Here is an 8,139-nt window from a genome sequence, read left to right as displayed (position 1 = left end):
AGCTTCTTTCGTCTTGTCCTGTTGTTTGTGGAGATGAGAAACAACCGATGTCTTTCTGTTTAATGACCCTTCAAATCAGTTGGACCTTTCTTCGCTAAGCTAAATAACCCTACAGCTTTCTGGCCTCTCCTCATAGCCTTTATTTTCCAAGCCTTAATTACATTTTTGCTCTTCTCTGGAGCTCTGCCAGTTCCCCACATCCTCCTTAAAGGGGAGACACAAAGTAGCCACAGTTGAGGTCAGACCAGTGCTGGGAAAAGCTGACAAGCCACTTCCTGCCCTTTGACTTTTATGCGTCCCACTATCTTACTGACTTTATAAATAAACAGCACTCATTGAACTAATTCTAGCAGGGCTGTCATTCAAGCTGAAGTCCTCCTTTCCCATCTTGCATCTCAGCATTTTTATTTTGTCCCGTAAATTTTTTGTGCTTACCCCTTTTGAGCTTTTCCAATTCAAAAGGTCTCACCCAGTGAATTGTCTGAGCCACTTTACATGTGATCCCTCCTTTTTCTACTTCCTCACAAAAACTTTTGTAAATTCAGGAGTGCCTTTCCAGAAGCCAAGCCAGTGATCAAAATCTACTTAGATTTCCTCTGTCTCCCCGGCACCATCCCCAAGGCAAGTACTGCTGACACTGTTGTAATAAAAAACTACCATTTATTATGCCAGGAAGTGTGGCATACCTTATTTCATTAATTCCTCACAACAACAAATCTCATTATCCCTATTTTATTGAACAATTTGAGGTTAGCTAGATTAAGTAATTTGCTATAGCCACAGAGCAAGCAACTGCTGGATTCAAATATGAGCCTCTCTGCCCCTGAACTCACTGTGCCACAATGTCGCAAAATCAGTGCTCACTGGCATTTGGATGTAATCCACTAGGCAAATGTGACTCCACTTGTAAATTCTCTGCTCTCTCTTTTGTAGCTGGGACATCTTTCTCCTGCCCTTGAGTGTCAAAACTCCAGGTTCTCTGGGCTTTTGAACTCTAGGACTTGCACCAGCCACCTCCTAGGCACTTGGGCCTTCAACCTCAGACTGAGAGTTATATAGTCCAAGGCCTTCAGACTTGGACTAAGTCATGCTATTGGCTTCCCTGGTTCTCCAGCTTGCAAATGGTCTATTGTTGGACTTGTAAGGGAGCCACGTTCCCCTAATAAATCCCTTATCCTACCTCTCTCTTTCTCTTTCTCTCTCTGTCTATATATATACAAATTATGTATACAATATATAACTGATTATATGTAATATATAAAAATCATACATGTTTATAACAATTTTTATATAAATTATATTTTAATATATAATTATATAATTTAATCTTTATATTTATATACAATCAGTTATATATAAAATATATAATATATAAATATAGGCCAGACGTCGTGGCTCACAACTGTAATCCCAGAACTTTATGAGGCTGAGGCAGGTGGATCACAAGGTCAGGATTTCGAGACCAGCCTGGCCGACATGGTGAAACCCTGTCTCTACTAAAAATACAAAAATTAGCCGAGCATGGTGGCATGCGTCTGTGGTCCCAGCTACTCAGAAGGCTGAGGCAGGAGAAGTGCTGAACCTAGGAGACGGAGGTTGCAGTGAGCCGAAATCAGGTCACTGTACTCCAGCCTGTGCAACAGAGCAAGACTCCATCTCAAATAAATAAATAAGTATATTTATAATATACTTATTGATTTGTTTTTTCTAAGACCTGCCCAGCAAGCACAAAAGAACCAGCGACTAGGCAAAGGGTAGGAGCAAAACTGCAAATTTATTTTTGGTCATCTAAGGTGTGGGGGAGATGTCTATCGGCCTCCGGCAAAGGAGGCCGACAGAGTCCCCCCCGGTGGGGCTCTCAGACGGACTTCCCACAGTCCTGACATCCCGACAGGAGTGGGGCTGTGAGAAGGCCGCGCGGCTCACTGGCCAAGAGTGGCTTTTCTAGGAGTGGGAGGGCAATAGGCGGGGCACGGGCGTGTCGGAGGGCGTTCCGCAGGTGCGACCAGGTAAATCTTGGTCTCTTCGGATTGACGTCACCTGGCGCATGCCCAGTTGATCTGCACCTTCCCAGGCGCCGGCTGCATTTTCGCGCACGCGGGAAGAGTTGGGGGTGGGGATGAAGAACCCGGAAGTGCACCATCCTGCCTCCATTCGTCCAAACAGTCCAACCTTTTATTGATAATAGTGATAAAGGGGCGCCATGGTCTGTCTGGCTACTTCCTGCTGTTAAGGGGCATCGTTAAGGTCAGGGCCCATGGTTGGTATTTGGACGCACGGATGAAAAATAAAATAAGGTACAGTATTAGTATAGGAATGAGGAATGGAAGCATTTGTTGGAATATGGGCAAAACCCAGAAGGAAGGTCCTGGCAAGATTGGGGAGTATGAGATAGTTAAGAAAATTTAGTAAGTTTGAGGCGAGTGGGGGAAAGCCAAACTGATTTCCACTGATTGCTTTCGGTAGGGGTCCTTTTTAGCTGGGAATGAGGAACGAGTGCGCAAAGTAGTTGTTGGCCAGGCAGCAATTAAGGAGTGGAGTTTTTCGTGGAGTGAATGGCTTTCCGCTTACTCCTACTACAGAGATATTGGATGGAAGGCGAGGTCCAGAGGAGGATGGCAAAACAGAATAGGTAGCCCCACTGTCGATTAAAAAATTAATTGTCTTACCCGCTACCAGGAGAGTTACCCGCGGCTCGGCGAGGGTGATGGGGGTCCCCAACTCTCGGCACCTTCAGTTGTCGTCGTCCAGATGTAGGAGCTGGAAGGAGCTCCCAGGATCCTGGGAAAGGGGGTCACATGGAGGCGCAGCACCTGTTCTCAGGGTGGGGCAATCAGACTTCCAGTTTCCTCCCTGCTGGCAAGCAGGGCAGGGGGTTGCTGGTGGACGAGGGTTAGGACATTCACTGGCCTAATGTCCTGATGCCTTGCACTTATAGCAAGGCTGCGTTGGGGCTCGGGGACCCTGTGGACACCTGTTGGCATAGTGTCCTGCCTTGCCACACTTATAGCAGACTCCTTTCGTGGCCTTGGAGTCTGTCGGGTGTGCTCTCTGGTCTGGGGTTACGACTGGGCTGTAAAGCTGCTGCTAGGAGCTGGGCCTTCTGTTTGAGGCATGCCTGTCGCACTGCCTCAGCCGTCTCCTCTCTGGAGTTATAGACCTTAAAGGCTAATTTAACCAGGTCTTGTATTGGTGTCTGAGGACCATCCTCTACCTTTTGAAGTTTTTTACAAATGTCAGGAGCTGATTGAGAAATGAAATAAGACCCCAAAATGGTGGCCCCTGTGGGGGAGGCCGGATCTAACCGGGGATACTGGGTTAGAACCTCAGTCAGTTTAGGGTAGAGGTTAGGATAACCTGGAGGTCATGCCAAGTTAAGTCATAGGCCTGACAAAGGTATCTAAATTCCTTTATATGGTAGGATTAGCTGAGAAATCACCTAAATGCTTCTCAATTTTGGAAAGATCGGCCAGTGAAAAAGGGACATGTACTCTGACTACCCCCTCCGCCCCAGCCACCTCTCGCAAAGGTGCTAACACTGTAGGAGGGTGTGGGCAGAGATAGGAAACTCAAGACAGCCAGTTGGGGGCCTTGAAGGAGGCACGGGACCGAGTGGATTACTAGTAGATAAGGAGGAGGAAGGAGGAGTCTGGATGGGGGGAGGAGGAGGAGTCTGGGCAGGAAGGGAGGGGGTGGGGAGAGCGGGGAGAGAAGGAGTATAGGGACGAGAGCCTAAGGCCCAAAAGCCTTGTATGTAATTAATTTCGGACCACTTGCCTAGCCGCTGGCAGAAATTGCTGAGGTCGATCACGCCACAGTGGAAAGGAAAATTAAGCACTTCCTCCTAAGGTCTTGTTCGAGCTGTAAGGTTTTTAAATTGGCTAGGAGGCACCCTAAGGGGGTGCTCTTTGGAAATTTGGACTGGAGCGGTTTCTCGTTTGTTTCCTCTTTACTTACACAATGGACAAAATGGAAATGGAAGTGGATCTCTGCCTGGCTTCAAAGCGTCCTTTGGAACCAGCAGAGACAGACTGGAGGCTCATGGAGCCAAAGTGGAGATTACCTTCAGGCGGACGTCTCCGTCCTGAACGGGTCTCCCGAGCCACATGGTGGCTCCCGAACCACTTGGTGGCTCAAAAGTGGGCCTCGGACCTGCGCAGGATTTTGGCCGAGGGAGGTAAAGAGGAGACAAGGGCACTTACCCCAGAGAGGCCATGAGAGTGAGCAAAGCGGGTCTCAGGTCCTGATCCGTCTGCGATGTGGAAGCAGGAGGAGGTTCCTCAATCCCTAGAGGCCTGAGGAGGGGTCTCCTCCCGGGTCTTCGGCACCAACTGATTTGTTTTTCTAAGAAACACCAGAGCGAGCACAAAAGAACCAGCAGGTAGGCAAGTGTAGGATCAAAACTGCACATTTATTTTGGTAACCTAAGGTGTGGGGGAGAAGTCTGTTGGCCTCCGGCAAAGGAGGCCGGCAGAGTCCCCCGGTGGGGCTCTCGGACGGACTTCCCACAGTCCCGACATCCCGACAGGAGTGGGGCTGTGAGAAGGCCGCGTGGCTCACTGGGAAGACCTGCCCAGCGAGCGCAAAAGAACCAGCGACTAGGCAAAGGGTAGGAGCAAAACTGCAAATTTATTTTTGGTCACCTAAGGTGTGGGGGAGATGTCTATCGGCCTCCGGCAAAGGAGGCCGACAGAGTCCCCCCCGGTGGGGCTCTCGGACGGACTTCCCCCAGTCCCGACATCCCGACAGGAGTGGGGCTGTGAGAAGGTCGCACGGCTCACTGGCCAAGAGTGGCTTTTCTAGGAGTGGGAGGGCAATAGGCGGGGCACGGGCGTGTCGGGGGGCGTTCCGCAGGTGCGACCAGGTAAATCTTGGTCTCTTCGGATTGACGTCACCTGGCGCATGCCCAGTTGCTCTGCACCTTCCCGGGCGCCGGCTGCATTTTCACGCGCGCAGGAAGAGTTGGGGGTGGGGATGAAGAACCCGGAAGTGCACCATCCTGCCTCCATTCGTCCAAACACTTATAATACTTATAAACACTCATAAATATAAGTATATATTTATAATGTAGCATTTTGTGTCTGCTTCCTGTGAGACGCAGTGGTAACCATTTGGTTGGGAACGTGAGTGATTTTTTGCCTTTTTTCTCCTGCTGCTTTTCTCCTCCCTTTTACTTTGTTGATAGAGCACAGTTATGGGGCAAGAAGAAGCAGCTGAAGCCGTCGTGCTAAGGGAGGAGACCACCCCTCATATCATCCTGTGCCCAATTTCTGCCTCCAAAGAAAGAAGAAGTAAAAATTAAAAGGCAAAAATGAAATCCACAGGCAGGCAGCCCAGCACCACACCCTGGGCCTGGTAGTTAAAGATTGACCCCTGACCTAATCGGTTATGTTATCTGTAGATTACAGACATTGTATAGAAATGCACTGTGAAAATCCCTATCTTGTTTTGTTCCGATCTAATTACCGGTGCATGCAGCCCCCAGTCACGTACCCCCTGCTTGCTCAATCAATCACGACCCTCTCACACACACCCCCTTAGAGTTGTGAGCCCTTAAAAGGGACAGGAATTGCTCACTTCCGGCGGGGGGCAGGTGGGTATGCTCGGCTCTTGAGACAAGAGTCTTGCCGATGCCCCCGGCCGAATAAACCCCTTCCTTCTTTAACTCGGTGTCTGAGGAGTTTTGTCTGTGGCTTGTCCTGCTACAGTGCTAGTATTGTAATAGAGACTTTGATGATGAGAAGACCCTTATACAGTAGCAAAAAGCAAAGCATTTTAAATGTCATATGTGTCACAAGAAATTGTATCCAGGACCTGGCTTAGCTATTAATTGCATGCAGGTGCATAAAGAAATAATAGATGCTATACCAAATGCAATACCTGGGATAACAGACATAGAATTGGAAATATATGGTATGGAAGGTATTCCAGAAAAAGGCATGGATGAAAAACGATGACTTCTTGAAGAGAAAACATAAGAAAGCCAAAAAAAGAAGGAACAAGATGATTCTGATGAATATGATGATGACAACCCTGCAGCCTCAACTTCATTTCAACCACAACCTGTTCAACTTCAACAAGGTTATATTCCGGCAGTGGCACAGCCAGGACTGTCGCCAGTAACAGGAGCACCAGGAATGCCTCCAGGCATAACTCCATTAATGCCAGGTGTTCCTCCTCTGATTCCAGAAATGCCACCAGTTATGCCAGGCATGCCACCTGGATTGCATCACCAAAGAAAATGCACCCAGTCATTTTTTGGTGAAAACATAATGATGCCAATGGGTGGAATATACCCCCTGGACCAGGAATACCACCTCTGATGCCTGGAATGTCACCAGGTGTCCCCTCCATACCCCCAACCCCATTCCACATCCTAGAGTCCCTCCAGTGACCCAAGCACAGGCTGGGTCTTAACAGACCACCTGCACCAACAGCAACTGTGCCTGCACCACAGCCTCCAGTTACTAAGCCTCTTTTCCCCAGTGCTGGACAGGCTCAGGCAGCTGTCCAAGGACCTGTTGGTACAGATTTCAAACCCTTAAATAGTACCCCTGAAACAGCTACAGCACCCCAAAGCCTACATTCCCTGCTTATACACAATCTACAGATTCAACCACTGGTACAACAAATAGTACTGCAGCTAAACCAGCAGCTTCAGTAACAAGTAAGCCTGCTACACTTACAACAACCAATGCAACCAGTAAGTTGATCCATCCAGATGAGGGTTTATATCTGGAAGAGAGAAGGGCACAGTTACCCAGATAGCAACGTAATCTTCCTCCGCAAGGAGAGACCACCATCAGCAATCCACCAGTTGGACCAATTGGAGATATGATGCCACCATAGCCAGGCATCCCACAACACCAAGGAGTGAGACCCCCAATGCCACCTCATGGTCAGTATGGTGGTCATCATCCAGGCATGTCAGGATACCTTCCTGGTGCTATCCCCCCATATGGGCAGGGACCGCCAGTGGTGCCCCATTTCCAGGGTGGGCTTCCTCAACCTCCAAAGGGAATGAGACCTCCTGTAATCCTGCAAGGTGGCCGTTACTGATCTTACCTCATCCTGTCTAATAGGTTTGGAGATTAAACCTTTTCTCCACTTGTGCTGTTTATATAGCCGATTTTCCATCAATAAGGCTTCATTGTGACTTTAACAAATATTATCTTCCCACATACCAGGAACTATTGGACATTGATTTTACATGGGAAAAAATATTTGGAAAAATAACGCAGGAGCTTTTCCTGAAGTTATAATTTATACTGTATGGCTTCTTTTTCATGTTTCATCTAGGTTTGTAGAAGTAAAGTAAAGTAAATTTGGTTCATTAAATTGTGAAGGTGCTGGAATTACATGAACATATCACTTCAATAAAGGCAAGTTCTGTAAGCTTACATTGCTCTTTTGTGAAGTTATGCCTTCACAGCAATTTCGATGCTGTTGGACTTCATGTCCCCAGTCTAGCTTGGTGAGGGGCATAACTGTTTCCAAGTACTTGTACATTGAAAGTCTAAATGTATAACAATATTTACTGTATTTAGAGTTCCTCATGTTGCATGGTTTAAGAAATCTGACCCACCAATGTCATGTGACTTTTCTGTACCGGTAAACTTCATTGCAATACAATGAGAGAAAAATTTATGCCTTTTTATGCATAACCCAGCTGTGGACCATGGCCTAAAAGGTTTGTACAGATGCATGCCACAGTAGATGTCGACATAATAAAATTCATAGTTACCAATGCAAAATATATATATATAAAATACAAGTATGTTATATATAATAATCTATAGAGGCATTACATATAATTAAAGACATTTTATAATCATATATATATACACATATAATTGATTCTGTTTCTCTGGAGAACCCTCACTAAAACAGATTCTGGGTTTACCCCTAAAATCAACAACAATCATGAGTTCCTAACAAACACAGGAAAAAGAAAAAGAAAAAAGTAAAAGTAAAGGAGAGGGAGAAGAGAGGGCAAGACAGACAGGAAAGGAATGGTTGAAAGTCGTCAAAATCTGTTTCAGGTGACCCTTTCTGTAAGGCTTTCAAGAGCCCTGTTCTCCTTGATCATAGAAGTAATAATATGGGACAGAAATAAATTATTTATGGTCCTGACAGAGT

At 46.9% G+C, this 8,139-nt stretch overlaps 1 pseudogene; it reads left to right on the top strand.

Annotated features, from left to right (window-relative positions):
* The first annotated feature begins 5,720 nt into the window (after positions 1-5,720).
* LOC111545839 lies at positions 5,721-7,059 on the top strand (annotated as a pseudogene).
* Positions 7,060-8,139: the final 1,080 nt, after the last annotated feature.

Source organism: Piliocolobus tephrosceles, chromosome 11, assembly GCF_002776525.5.
Source record: "Piliocolobus tephrosceles isolate RC106 chromosome 11, ASM277652v3, whole genome shotgun sequence".
NCBI classification, from domain to species: domain Eukaryota; kingdom Metazoa; phylum Chordata; class Mammalia; order Primates; family Cercopithecidae; genus Piliocolobus; species Piliocolobus tephrosceles.
The sequence above is the reverse complement of the archived record's forward strand: the minus strand, read 5'-3'. Positions and strand labels throughout refer to the sequence as shown.